This window comes from Equus przewalskii, chromosome 2 (assembly GCF_037783145.1).
Source record: "Equus przewalskii isolate Varuska chromosome 2, EquPr2, whole genome shotgun sequence".
In the NCBI taxonomy this organism is placed as follows: domain Eukaryota; kingdom Metazoa; phylum Chordata; class Mammalia; order Perissodactyla; family Equidae; genus Equus; species Equus przewalskii.
Genome location: NC_091832.1, coordinates 56261347 through 56275371, shown reverse-complemented (window position 1 = coordinate 56275371; position 14025 = coordinate 56261347). Strand labels below are relative to the sequence as shown.

Sequence of the window (14025 nt, the reverse complement as noted above, 5' to 3'; positions counted from 1 at the left end):
GATATTCCGTGTACCGTGTTTTTATTTGAATCCCTCTGATGCCCCTCATTGCCACAGGTATTGGAGACCATCTCTAACTTAGCATTTTTTCCTCATATCTTTTCCCTAAAACCTCCTCAGATCTGAACAAATGTTTACTGAGTATAAGTTTCACATCCTGACATTTACTGGAATACGATTGGAAGACAAAGGGGCACGAGACAAGGTCCCTGCCTCCCACCATTCCAGTTAGCAAGGCGTGTACTTGTGAAAAATAATTTTATCTCAAAATAACACGTGCCTGGCATAAATGGATGGTACAGCCAAGAGCTCTGGGAGGAGGGGTGCTCAGGGAAGGTGGAATGTGAGCTTCTGTCCTACGCCCAATCTCTTTTCCTCCCCAGAATCTTCTAGGCCTGAAGATCTTACATGCTCCATAATTCCTGCGGAATACCCTATTCCTACAGGTGGGGCAAAAAGAGATGCCCACTTGCCCCCTTGCTTTCCAGGTAGGTGTCCTCTCCACAGATTCCTCCTGCCTGTAGACTGAGCACCATCTTACCTTCCTCCCTTCCCCCACTGAGGGCAGGTTGGTTCTTGCTCATCTGGCCAAGGCCCTCTCTGTTCTCTCTGCCCCACTCCCCACTGCACGTAGCTGCGCACAGGAAGAAGTCAGGAAGTGGGCTCTTCCTCGGGGCCAGCTCTGTGGGCCAGCCCTTGCCACGGCCCTCTCTGGCCAGGCAGCAGTGTCGTTAGCTGGGACACTCAAGCTGACAGCAGGAGCTCCAGGCCATTGGCACGGCCCTGCTGGTAGCCTTGGCCACACCCCAGAAATGTCTGCGGGTCTCTGAGCCAACACCTTCTTTGGGCTTGGCACGAGAGCTGCTCTGACCTAGGGCCAGAGTACTCTTTTCCAAAACAAAAATCTGACTTTCTTCCCTGCTTAAAACCTCCTGTAGCTATATATCCTCTCTCGATATGCTGTCTTATATATCTTATAGCTTCCTGATGCTAGAGAATAATGTCTAGTGCTGAGGAGCCATGATGAAGGCCTTCTCCGCATCCTTCCAGCTTTATTCCCACATCAGCCTCCTGGAGCTGTTCACGCTTCCCAAACAGGCCACACTCTTCAGTGCCTTTTTATCTTTAATATGCTGTGTTCTCTGCCTGGAAGAGCACCTTACTGCCCTTTCTCTGCCTGGTACACTCCTATCCATTCTTCAAAACCCTTCCCAGCATCACCTGGCTTGTGAAGCCTTTTTACCCTCCCCTTGGTAAAGCTGGTAGCTCTGGCATCTGACGGTCCCCTTGCAGCACGTCCGGTTTGACTGTGACTGCGCACACTGCTCTTTCACTTTGAGGACAGTCTCTTGTTCACCTTTGCGTCCCCAGCACCTAGCACAGCACAGTGCCTATAGTAGGTGCTAAGTGAGGTGGAGCTGGCCTTCAGATTCACCATGTCAAAGCCACCGATCCCACATCCTAAAACAAGGAAATACAACTTCAAGGAGGAAGGGTATAGACTCCTTCCTTGCAGAGGTTTAAAACCAAGGGAAACACCCACCTGGGGGGACAGCCTCCACTCAGCCCTATCCTGGTACAGAAGGAAGCACTGGCTGTTGCTGTCACTGCAGAATGCTGAGATCCAGTCTCGGAATGGACTAAAATGCTGTGGAAGGGACTCAAATGCTTCTCTGATATGCTCAGACCTGAACCTCTAACTTCCCTTACAGACCAGCATCAGTAAAGGAAGGACTCCAGGCCATGTCACCACTTCCTGTCACTGTCTCTTGCTCCCTGACCCCACCTCCAACCACACACATTCCAGAGTAAACTTCACAGGAATCTGCCCTTCTGTTGCTGTCATGAAGGTCTTTTGAAAGAGCAATATCGTCTGTCACTTATTCTCCCTCCACGGTTTGAGCCTTTGAAAGCCACCTCTTGAACATTCGCTCATGTCTCTGTCACCTCTTTGTATGTCTGCCCACAGCTTCCATTCCTGTCCTCTTGCCTTCTATTCCTCCTCCTCTCGCCTCACTCCCACCCCACACTTCGGAGTACTATTCTCCAGCTCACATGCATTTTCTGAAGAGAGGACCAAACGGGAAGAATGGAAGCGACCGTCTCTCTCAGAGGAATTTGCAGGTGAATCACGAGTGAGTGTGGTTTGTGGGATGGCTCAGACTGTCCCACCCCAGAGAAGGGAGAAGAAAAGGCCTCCAGTGCCAGGCTCACGCATGAGGCACGAGCAACGCTGGAGTCCTCACGCTGGTGGGAAGGACAGTGGAGGACTCAGGGCCTGAACTCAGGGCCCAAGAAAACCCTTGTGTCATATCACATCCCCAAAGGTCCTGCTCCAGTGCCCTATAACCCGGAATCAAATCCTGCAGTGTGTCACGTGACCTTTGGGTTTCTCAACCACCTCCAGGAAACTGGGGAGACTCAGGTTCTCCCATTTTAAAAGAAGATGATTAAGATATTCCAGACAACAGAAAACACTTGTTGTTTCCAGCTTGTAACTGCAAACCTGTTTTTTAAACAATTTATGTATGGTTCTATAAATTGTATAATAAAGACGAGGGCTGGTTTTCTTGGCAGGAATTGAGAGGGAATAAGGAGGGACAGATTGGTGTGGTTGCTTGATTGCCTGGCTCACTAGCTTGCATTCGTTCTTTCGTTCATTCATTCATTCCTAAAGTCATTCGTCCATTCATCCATCCATCTGACCATCCATCCGACCATCCATCCATCCGCCAATCCATCCATCTATCCATCTATTTTTAAACATCGTATATGCTTGAATATAAGATGAAGCTCTTCCCCTCCATAAATTATCTGTCAGAAAAGAGGAAGTTTATATTCTAGCCCTTAAGGAATCTTTCATATTATGGCTGCTCTCTCAATTATCCTATTTTGAACAAAAATATACTGTTTGGGAAAAAATATTACCCTGATACCACTTCAATCAATGCTAGTTTTGGATGCTTACAAAGATCACCAGATAAAATTGTTTTTTCAAAAAAGGAAGGATGGAACTGTAATATAGATTCAGTAAATTGTAGGGGTATAGTCTCTCAATTATAAGTGCTGAATTTTGTTGTAAACAAACATTTAAAAGATCATTTTTTAAAAGCATTCCACTGAGTGGTTACATTGTGAACATCAGAAACAATACCTTCTAAAGGATTTTTTCTTTCTTTTTTTTTTTTTTTTGCTGAGGAAGATTCACCCCAACCTAACATCTATGTTAATCTTCCTCCATTTTGTATATGGGTTGCCACCACAGCATGGCCACCAACAAGTGGTGTAGGTCTGTGCCCAGGAAGCGAACCTGGGCCACTGAAGCAGAGTGTGCTGAACTTAACTACTAGACCACGGAGTCAGCCCTAAAGCATTTGATTAACATTTCTCCAAAGAAGATACACAAATGGCTAATAAATACATGAACACATGCTCAACATCGTTAGTCATTAGGGAAATGCAAGTGAAAACCACAGCGAGGTACTACTTCATGCCCACTAAGATAGCTAAAATCAAAATTACAGATAACAGGAAGTGTTGGCAAGAATGGGGAGAGATTGAGACCAGCACACATTGCTGATGGGAACGTAAAACGGTGCAGCTGCTGCGGAAAGCAGTTTGGCCACTACTCAAAAGGTTAAACAAAGATTATCACACAACCCAGCAATTCCCCTTGCAGATATACAACTAAGAGAAATGAAAATATGTGTCCATACAAAAACTTGTATATGAATGTTCATAGCAGCATTATTTATAATGGTCAAAAAGTAGAAACAACTCAAATATTCATCAACTAATGAACGGATAAACGAATGCGGTATATCCACACAATGGAATATTATTTGGCAATAAAAAAGGAAAGAAATTCTGACACATGCAACAACAAGGCTGAACCTTGAAGACGTTATGCTAAGTGAAATAAGCCAGTCACAGAAGACCACAGTATTGCATGAATCCATTTATATGAAATGTCCAGAATAGGCAAATCCATAAAAACAGGAAGTCGATTGGTGGTTGCCAGGGCCTGGGGAGAGGGGAGAATAAGGAGAGACTGCTAATGGTGTGGGTTTCCTTCAGGGTGATGGACACGTGCTGCACTTAGAAAGTGCAGAGAGATGGCTGCACAATGCCATGAAGATACTAGAGTTCACCAAACTGTACATTTTTAAATGGTGAATTTTATGGTATGTGCATTACATCTCAAAAAATTCTGTTATTGGGGCTGGCCCCGTGGCCGAGTGGTTAAGTTCGCGCGCTCCACTGCAGGCGGCCCAGTGTTTCGTTGGTTCGAATCCTGGGCACGGACATGGCACTGCTCATCAAACCACGCTGGGGCAGCGTCCCACATGCCACAACCAGAAGGACCCACAACGAAGAATATACAACTATGTATCCGGGGGCTTTGGGGAGAAAAAGGAAAAAGTAAAATCTTTAAAAAAAAATCTGTTATTAATAGAATGAATAAACACCTTCTGGATTAATAAGAAATAGCCAACTCTCTTTAGACTGTAGGGAAGATGCTATAGGCCAGAAAACAGAGAGCTGATTCCAAAAATGGTTCTAGTGATGAGAAGGACACTGACGTCAAGATGTGAGTGAAGTGTTGAATGTTTTTAAACAGAGAGAGTTGGGGAAAAGTTGTATTTTTAATTTAATGCATTATTTTATCTATTATGTGATTTAAAATGTGTCACTAAAATAATACATTAAATATTACCCTAAAATGTTGCCATATTCACATTACCTTTTTTTAAACAACCCTCCTTATTGGGAGGCACACATATGGTCCAGCACACATTACATATATCAAATGTGTGTTAGGCACCAGCTGTGTCCTCAGGATACAATACTGACTCTCAGTACAGAGATGGTTCTGACCTCAACAGAGCTTATAGCCTAGTTTGTCTGAATTTAAATGGTGTTCAAGTTTGAAGTCATTTCTACGAAAAGTGTGCAAAACTGATTACAAAACTGTGTGGGTCGTTCTTAATATTTGGGGGGCCATAGGCTCCTGGGAGCTCAGATGAAAGCTCTGGACTTTCTTCCCATAACCATGTGCACTTGCTCAGAGGTGAAAATTATGCGTCCTCTCTCAGGGCGTTCCTGTATACAATACTCCCTGCCCCCAGCACACACACATGCCACGCCCCAGGCTGGATTCCTTACTTTGAAATAATCTTTACTGACTCCATTTGAATCTGGACCCATTCTCCAGCCCCCATCACACATAAACAATGGGGACCTCAAGAACTGGAGCCTGGAAAGGATCCAAGATGATCTGGGCACAGGAGAGGCAGGGAGGGCCCAAGGACAAGCTTGGAAGGGGGTCGAGGGGCTGGGCAGGCACTTTCCCATCCCACTTCAACCCCGGGAGGGTCCACTTTTACATACTTGGTTTTTGCTTAAGATCCATTTTGAAGAAAGCATTCCACTTGTTAACAAGTCCCAAATCCCCTTATTGTATGTACAGATGAAAACCCTGAGGCTTGAAGAGGCTTACCCAGGAGACTCCCCCAAGATCACGAGGCGGGGGCAGTGACAGAGTAGCGAGAGCAGCCAGCCCAGGGCTCCCCGTCCCAGGGCAGCGCCCTGTCCTTCACCTCTCCCTGTGAGGGAGCACAGGTTGGCAAACAGGTGCAGGAAGGGTTCTTCTACGCAGTCAGGAGAAGAAAGAGGGAGAGGGCTCAGAGGCACACTGAGGGCAACGGAGGGCCACCCTCTGGGGATAAAGATGCTAGTGTGGACTAAGTGTTTTCACATCTTGGATTGCAGGAGCCAGGAAGCTTCAAATGCAGTCTCCATGGCAAGCCTACGCCTGGGCACAGGTCAGTGGAGTCCAGGTCACCAAAAACTGCCAATCTCTGCCTTGCGAATCTCTCTCCCATTTTCCCAAAGTGATGCCACCCTCTCCCAAGGCTCCCTGCCTTTTTTCCTACTTCCTGTCTTTCTCCAGTCACTCAGCCTGGCTTTGCTAAGCTAAGTAAGCAGGAGGATCAGGGAAAAGGGAAGGGCAAGGATCCCACGGATTAGAGAGACCCAGGAGCAGATTAGTAAAGGGATTACCCAGCTCCTGCTCTAAATCCTGACTCCTCTCTGGGCTCTAGGAAACCGCCACTTTCTGGGGAGGCAAGGAGAGCAGCCTGACCCTTGGGGGGGAAAGTGGTCCCCGCTCTGTCTCAACTGGCTTCCCGTCTGGCTCAGGTGAGTCAGTGAGTAGGACAGAAGGAAGGGAATGGAATCTTCCATCCTTGGAATTTGATGGAGTTAGGAAGGAGAATAAAAGGAAAAGCAGCTCTCTGCCCCGGAGGAATTTCACACTGGTAGAACTGATACATTCTGGGAGATCAGAGGATGCCAAGGAGCCCTGAGGCAGCAGAGGGGAGCACAGGTTTCCCAATGAGTGGGTCTCGAACTGAGCCTGGGGGAAGGAGTCAGACTCGGGACGGAGGAAGGGGCTGGAGCTCCAGGCAGGACACAGGACTTGTGCAAAAGTTTGAAGGGGACCAGTGAGCAGACGGGGCTAGTTGGGGTGAAAGGCTTAGTTTGAAAAGTAGGGGAAAGTGAGGTAAGAAGGGTAGACAAAGGTCAGATTATGGAGGGCACTGAATAGTAAATTTAAGGGATCTGGATTTGCCTGGAGGCACAGGAGCCTCGAGGAAACTAGAGTTAGGAAGGGGAAAGGCTCTTAAATAACGTCAGGTGATATTAGATAATACAGCTCAGGCTGGACTTGGGCCAGAGAAAAGGGAAGGAAGGAATGAGAGGCATGAAGAAAGAATCTGCAGGATTAGTGATGGGTAAGATATGAGTGGAGAAAAGCAGAGAAGAGGAGAAAGGGGATTAAACTCCAAGGTTTCTGACCTGAGTGTCTAGGAGAAAGACCACTGCTGAACAGGAGGCATGCCTGAAGGAGGAGGAGATGGTTTGGTGTGAGAAGATGAGTTGAGTTTCCAACATGTAGCATCTAAGGTGAGTTACTCGAGTGGAAATGTCTTATAGACTCTTGGAAGTGGAGGGCTGAGCAAGGGAGCAGGGCCAGCGTGGAGGTAGAGCCCAGGAGTCGGCTGAACTGACAAGGGTGGATGGGGCGGGAGATCTAAGCACACGTGGCTCCTTGGTTCTAGAGGAGGCTGCCATCCAGAGGCTGCCGCTGGACTTCCAGACAGGCTGACATTTAGTGTATCCCTAGCAAAGATGAGGTCCACGGGAGAGGGCTTATCTGTGAACCCAGAACACGGAAGAAGGAGAGGATTAAGGAGAATGGCAAATTATACAACCTAAACAATTTGATGCTCCCATAAAGCCTACATCTCTTAAATTCATCTAGGCGCCAATTTCAACTCAGAACATACAAGCCTCCAGTTAACCAGCAGACACTACCCATGTCCCCCAAATCATTCCAAATGGCATAATTTGTCCAGATTCTTAAACACGAACTATTCTCATAGTCTCCCGCATGCCCTCCTCAATGTCAAGCTCTCTTTTCTCTGAGCCACCTTCCACGTCCCTGCCCAAAGCCGATCACAGCCTCTTCACTCAAGCAGACACCTCCACAGCTCCCTGCAGCCTTCACAGTGACCGTGTTCACACCTTATCTTACTTCACCCTTATCTTTGTCGCCCTTCGACACCCTTGGCTCCACCCAAAATGAATCATTCAAAAAACGCCTTCCCACCTCCCTGCTTTTACTTGTACCCTTCTTTGACCACAGCCACTATCCTAGGTTTCCATGGCCGTGTATGCCCTTTCAGAGCTTTTCCACATGCCTCTTCGCGCAGGAAGCATTCCCAGACTCCCCAGACACAAGTCAGCTCTCCATCCTCTGACCTCACCGCACTTTACGGCACCTCTTTTACGGCACTGTAAGTCGCGATCTCGTCTTACACTCACTTATCTTTATGTATCATCCCCCCAGCAGACTGTAAACCCTCCCTCAAATGTAGGGAGAGAAGACTAGGCTCGGAGAGTGCCAGTGGTGAAGACGGGGAGAAATATTGTATTAAACACACTCCTGGGACGGCTTACAAATGAGGAAGCGAAGGCTCCGTGGGGTTATATAACTTGGCAAAGCACACAGGTAGAAGGCGACAGAGTCAAGACTCAAACCCGCATCTTTCAGAAGCAAAACCCGTCACCTCTTCAGGGATAGCGTCTGGCGGTGTTTTACGGGGCATTTTCACACAAGGCAAGTATTTCTCTCAACAGCCCTCTCAGGGATGTGGTGCTATTTCTTCACTTTCAAATGAGAAAAGTGAGGCTCGGAAGAGTGAAGAGACTTGCTCAAAGTCACAGGGTAGCGAGCGGAAGAACATCGACTAGAGCCGGGTCTCCCAACTCCTGGCTGTCTGTCCAGCCACCAGGCTGCCAAACTGTGTGGGGCTGGGGGCTCGGGACAGCCACTTCCAACTGCCTAAACTGACATCACTGCATTTCAGCCGAATGTCTGTGTGAACAGCAGAGGGAACGTAACGGGATGCTGACAAGAGGGCTTCGAAGGTGCCAGAGTATCAGGTCTCTTGTAACCTGGCTGGAGCAGGAGCTGGGGGTGGGGAGAGCTTAAGCTGACCTGAGGGAGAGGAGCTGGGGTCTGGCTCCAAAGGCTCCTGGTGAACAAAGAGGTGTGCTTGGGTTAGGGAGGGAGTCGGGAGGCGGGAGAAACTACACTAATTTAGAAAGCAAACAAAGATGTGATGCTCCAAGCGGCCAGGACCGGAGGAAGGACTGTTCACTCACAGGCAAGGACGGGAACTCCAGGAACAGCAAGGCCGAACTCCGGGCAGAATGCCCAGCAGGCCCATGAGGAGCCTCCTGAGCCCGTGGATGTCCCAGAGGGGGTGCAAAAGCTGGGGGAGCTGACAGAGCCAGGTGGAAGACCTTCCGAGAAAGAAGGGGTATGAAAAAGGGGGACAGTGGTCCTGGGGCCCTCAAAGTTGTTGGGAGAATTGGCCTAACTGAAAGGAAGCCCAGAGACGAGAATTCAACGCAGGACCAAGTTCTAAACACTGGGCCGGGTGCATCCCGTTGAGCCCCCAGCTAGTGAGCGAGGGTGGCAGATTCTGTGTGGGTGGATTTCAGGACATAAAAGGGAAGAAGTGAACTGGAGAGGAGGAAAATGTTAGTGACCTGTCGGCCACATAGAAAAGGGGAAGGCTCACCCTTCCACGGGTATTGGCAGTGGTTGATCTTAGTTCTCATCACATTGACCGGCTGCCTGCTGGGAAAAGGTAAGAGGTGGGGGGGTGGGGCCGGACAACCAGGGGTACATCCCTTCCTGCAGCCCACCATAGCCTCCCTGGAGGGTCCCTTGGAAACAAAATCCTGCCCTCCTCTCCATCCACCGTTGTGTCTAGGTAAAAAGTGCATCGGAATATGCAGTCTCCCGTCTGCTCTCTTAATCAAACTGTCATCGTGAGTAATAATTACACCTTGGGAAACAGCAGAGTGACTCAAAAAGCCATCCCCTCCCGGCTGCCACCCCCTCACACAGCTCAGAGCTTCGGAAGCGAAGCCACCATTTTCTCCTGCCTGTCAGCCCTCTCAACACCTTAAATGACCACTCGGACTCCAGCATCTGACGGGCAGTAGTAGAAAGTCTCTTTGCAGGCTAAAGAGCTAATTAGGCCTGGCTGTTCATCAAACACAGTGAATTGGGGGAGGAGGGGGGGCAAGAAGCAAATACTGTATACGTGATACATGCCAACCAGACCCCACAGGCGAGAAGACTTCTGCCCCTCAGAAGATGGCGTTTTTTCCTCAGGAAAAAAATAACGGTGCTTCCCTATCGGCTTAGATTAACCATAAGAGTAAAAATACAATGATAAGGAGAGCCACCACTTATTGACTGCCAACTGCGTGGCTGTTAAAGGACCAAATGTTTTATGTGCAGTCGAGGCTATGAAGCTGGCGCATAAGGGCACCTGGGACGTTCACATACTGAGATAGTCTATGCTACCGGTAACTGTCTGCTACCCCAGCCCCGGCCTGCCTGCCTCCTCCAGCCCCTAGGTTCCACCGGACCCTCGCACAGCATGGCGTTGCACGGATCCCACTCCAGGCAGTGGCTGGTATCGGTTCTGTTAGATCCTGTCGGAGCTTTAGCGGTGGTTAATGTTTTGATTATCACTCCTGGCATACTCTCACACTCACAAGCCCTGTCGTCATCGCCACCTTACGGATGAGGAAGAGAGGGCTGAATAATGTGCCTAAGAGGCCCAGAGCTAGAGTTGGAAACCAGCCTGACCGACGGAGGCTGGGTGCTTCACCACCGGACCACCAACCAGGTCACCGGGCAGAGACAGTGTTCTTCTCCTTGCTCTTCCCCCTTTACCCTACAACTGATGCAAAGTCTAAGAAGAAGTCTTTTTTTTAAGACTATGTACTTATTTATGTGTTTGGAAGATTAGCCCTGAGCTAATATCTGCCGCCAATCCTCCTCCTTTTTGCTGAGGAAGACTGGCCCTGAGTTAATATCTGTGCCCATCTTCCTCTGCTTTATATGTGGGATACCTACCACAGCATGGCTTGACAAGCGGTATGTCCAGGATCCCAACCGGTGGACCGTGGGCCGCCAATGTGGAGCATGTAAATTTAACCGCTAGGCCACTGGGCCGGCCCCAAGAAGTCTTAATCATCGGGCAAGCAAGAATTCCTGTTAATTACCACCTTTCAGCCCTAAGCACTTCAGCATCTGTACTCCAGCCACCCCAGTGTGACCCCCTCAGGGCCCCATTCATCTGGGAGGCCAGGGCCACACGGTCCCAAGCCATGACTCCCAGGCAGGGGAAACCTAGGGGCCTGGAGACCTACCACCAGGGGTCCACCCCAGGACGTGCTCCCTCCCCTCCCCTACCTCATCACCAACTCTACTTGTCTTTCCAGTATCAGGACACGTGGAACTACCGCCATCACCATGCGGGGCTGCATGCTAAGAGATTGTCCCTTTTCCCCAGGGTCCTCTGAACAACGGGAAATGGGCGTAAGCTGCGGAAGGAAGATCTAGGCTGACATGGGGAGGACTTTGTGCTCATGAAGGATGTGTGGTTCTGGGACACTTGCACACAGATCACAAATCTCTGAAGAGCTTCTGTAAGTTGGACACTGCTGAGTCTGCGGTAAATTAGGACCACTCTGCCTAGAGTTACCGGATGAAAACTGTCCCCCGAAAGAGCTGCTTGGTCCCCGGACTGCCCCCGCATCAACAGTCACTAGATGTGGAATGCTATTTTCCTTGAGACAGTAATAGGTGTTCCCACCATGCCCCTGCAACGGTTCTACAGTCAAATTTAGGGAATTCTACTAAACCCAGTGATACAGACGCCTTTTCTGCAGGACTTATCATAACCTTGACCCTGCAAATACGTACAACACATATCCAAGAGTGGGCTTATTTGAAGGTTTCACCACTGGAACACCTACACCAGTCTCATGGCGTAGAGTTTCTCTGGACACTGTTGGGCAAATGCTGCTCTGAAGAGCCAGGGACAAGTGCTTATCACTGGGTGGGGGGATGGGGAGATCCAGCCACTGGAAAGAGGGACCATTTTTAACCCAGCGGTTCCCACAAGGGAAACACACTTTCCATTTCCTCTTTCTCTTAACGAATTCTTAACTCCCTCCAGGTTCCCTTTTCGGAGGCCCCCTAATTTGTTCTCACAAATGCTCCCATTAAAGTCAAAACACGGTTCACAAGGCACCCTTCCTTGTTCTGTTTTTCTAATAAGGTTCTCATTATCAAAGTGGGAATAATGACAGCCAAATTTTATGGCGCACTTGTCTGTGTCAGGCACTGTGCTAGGTGTTTTACGTGGATTCCTTCTTTCCATTCATTCCCATTTCCTTTCAGTTAATTCTCCTCTGAGCTACTCCATCTCCCACCAACCGCCACCGCCCTCCAAGAGGAGACTGGGCCTTTCCGGCCTGGATGCAGGTCACCTGGGAGCGGGCGGAGCTGAAGGAAGGCTTTAGCTCTCTGCTCAGGAGTGAACCCCTCTCTCACCAGAAGTGGAAGCCCACCACATATTTCCCCTGGGACCTCTGAGTGCTCGATAAATAAGAGGGGAAATAAATGAGCCCCAAGCACTTTGTGGAGGCTGCTTCCGTGACCTCTGTGAAGGTGCCACAGAAATTAATATCTACCACTTTTTCTTTAGTACTCATTAGGCAATCTACATACATTGTCATAGATCCTCTCAACCACCCAGACAAATAGACATTCCTGTCCTCACTTCAGAAGAGAGACGCTGGGGCCCCGAGTGGCCTCACAGCCGGGCAAGCGGCCACACTGGGATTTGAATCCAGGCCCATCGGGCTCCAAAGCCCAATTTGTTTCCGAGGTATCATCATCCTTGAGCTGCGTAGATGAACAAGCTGACCAAGGAACTGATTATTTATTTTTTTGGAAATAACGTGGTCAATCAGTGAAGGAGCCCAAAAGCAGAATCCAAGAGGATGGGTTGCAAGATAAATACGTCTTGAGCTTTTTCGTGGGGTGCCCGGGCACGCCTCCGCTTCACATCCCAGCATAGGAGCACCCTCTGCCTCTCCCGGAAGAGGGCTGCCAGATAAAATACCAGACATCCAGGTAACTTTAAATTTCAGACAAACAACGAATAATGTCTTAGTATAACTATGTCCCAAATATTGCATGCGGCATACTCATACTTGAAAAATATTCATTGCTTATCTGAAATTCAAATCTGAGTGTCCTGTATTTTTATTTGCTAAATCTGGCAGCCCTACCCTGGAGTCAGCGGCATGCTGGGAAGTCTCGTGCCTGGCTCCAGGTCCCAAGTGCTGCTCCCACAGGAGTTGCCATGGCAGCCTGAGCAGGCCTTCTGGAGCCGTCTACTTACCTCTCCAGCTCCACCTCGCCCCTGCAGTCTCCAGCTCTGAACAAGCTGAGCTACTTTCAGTTTCCCGGCTGCGTCATGCTGCTTCTGGCCTCAGGTCTCAGCACTTGCTGTGTTCTGTGCTGGTCTTCCTCCCCCACTTTCCCTCCCTGGCTAATTTTTATTGACCCCTCAGGTCTCCGCTTAGAGTCACTTCTGCCAGGAAGACTTCCAGACACCCCTGAGCGTCTCCTCCCACAGCTCCGCACCCTGGGTTGGTTAGCACCCTGCCCCTTCCCGCCGCAGCACCCACCACTCACTGCACTGCTCTGGCGAGCAGGGGCTGGTCACAGGCGCTGGTGTCTCCCCACATCCAGCACCAGCAACTGGCCTCAGGTAGGACTTCAGTAAGTGCTTATCGGATGGATGGATGGATGAATGAATGAATGGAGAATGTCCTGCCAGAGCTGGATCTCTTGAATGTGACTACTTCCTTCCTCTTGAATGTGACTACTTCCTTCCTCCCTTCCACCTTTACTCACTTTTTCATCTCTGCCTCCTTGTCTCCCTCCCCCAGAAGAGCTGTGCAACGCCGGGCTTAGGTCCACCACAGCATTTCTGGGCCTGCACTTGGCGAGGGGAGAGCAGCCGTGGCATGGAGGGGCCTCTTCAGCCCCTTAGCTCATTACCCCACCAACTGCCCCTGTCGTTCAGTCTAGCTATAGGTCAACGGAAACTCTTCCTCCTCTGGCGTTCTGGGGAATGCCTCCTCTGTGTCCAAACTTCTGCTCTCCTTCTCCCCCTGGCCCCTTTAAAAGAGCCTGATTGAACTGAGCTCCAAGTTTGGAGGGTGGGGAGACGCCAGTGTCAGATGGCTGAGGGTTAGGGCAGGTGGTGGGGCTGGGTGGGCTCAGAACATCACCCGTATGTTCCCTGCGCACCCACCCGAGAGGCTCTGCCCACGCACAGCCTGACAGCAGGGGAGGCGGCACCGATCTTAACCCTTTAGCGGCATTCAGAAGGGAGTTTCTCAGTAAACCAGTGTGGCAGTGAGCGCTAACTTTAGTCCTCACAGCGAGCGCGCGCACACACACTCACACACACACACACACACACACACACACACTCACACACATCAGAGTCCTGCCTCGACCCCGCTTGCAGAGCTCTGCTTGCTTCCAGTCAGGGCTTGGTTGAG

General features: G+C 49.6%; 1 protein-coding gene across 17 annotated transcripts in view; it reads right to left on the bottom strand.

The window, feature by feature from the left end:
- Positions 1-14025, bottom strand: part of PTK2B (protein tyrosine kinase 2 beta) — a 123402-nt gene that overhangs the window by 108575 nt on the left and 802 nt on the right. The window contains exon 1 of one of the 17 annotated variants that reach the window (XM_070611316.1): positions 12852-13794. The exons of 9 other annotated variants lie outside the window; for them this stretch is intronic. The gene's annotated coding sequence lies outside the window, so the exon portion shown is untranslated. Of the gene's footprint in view, positions 1-12851; positions 13795-14025 lie in introns of those variants that run through there. 7 more of the 17 variants (XM_070611317.1, XM_070611320.1, XM_070611327.1 and 4 more) reach the window with 7 other exon arrangements.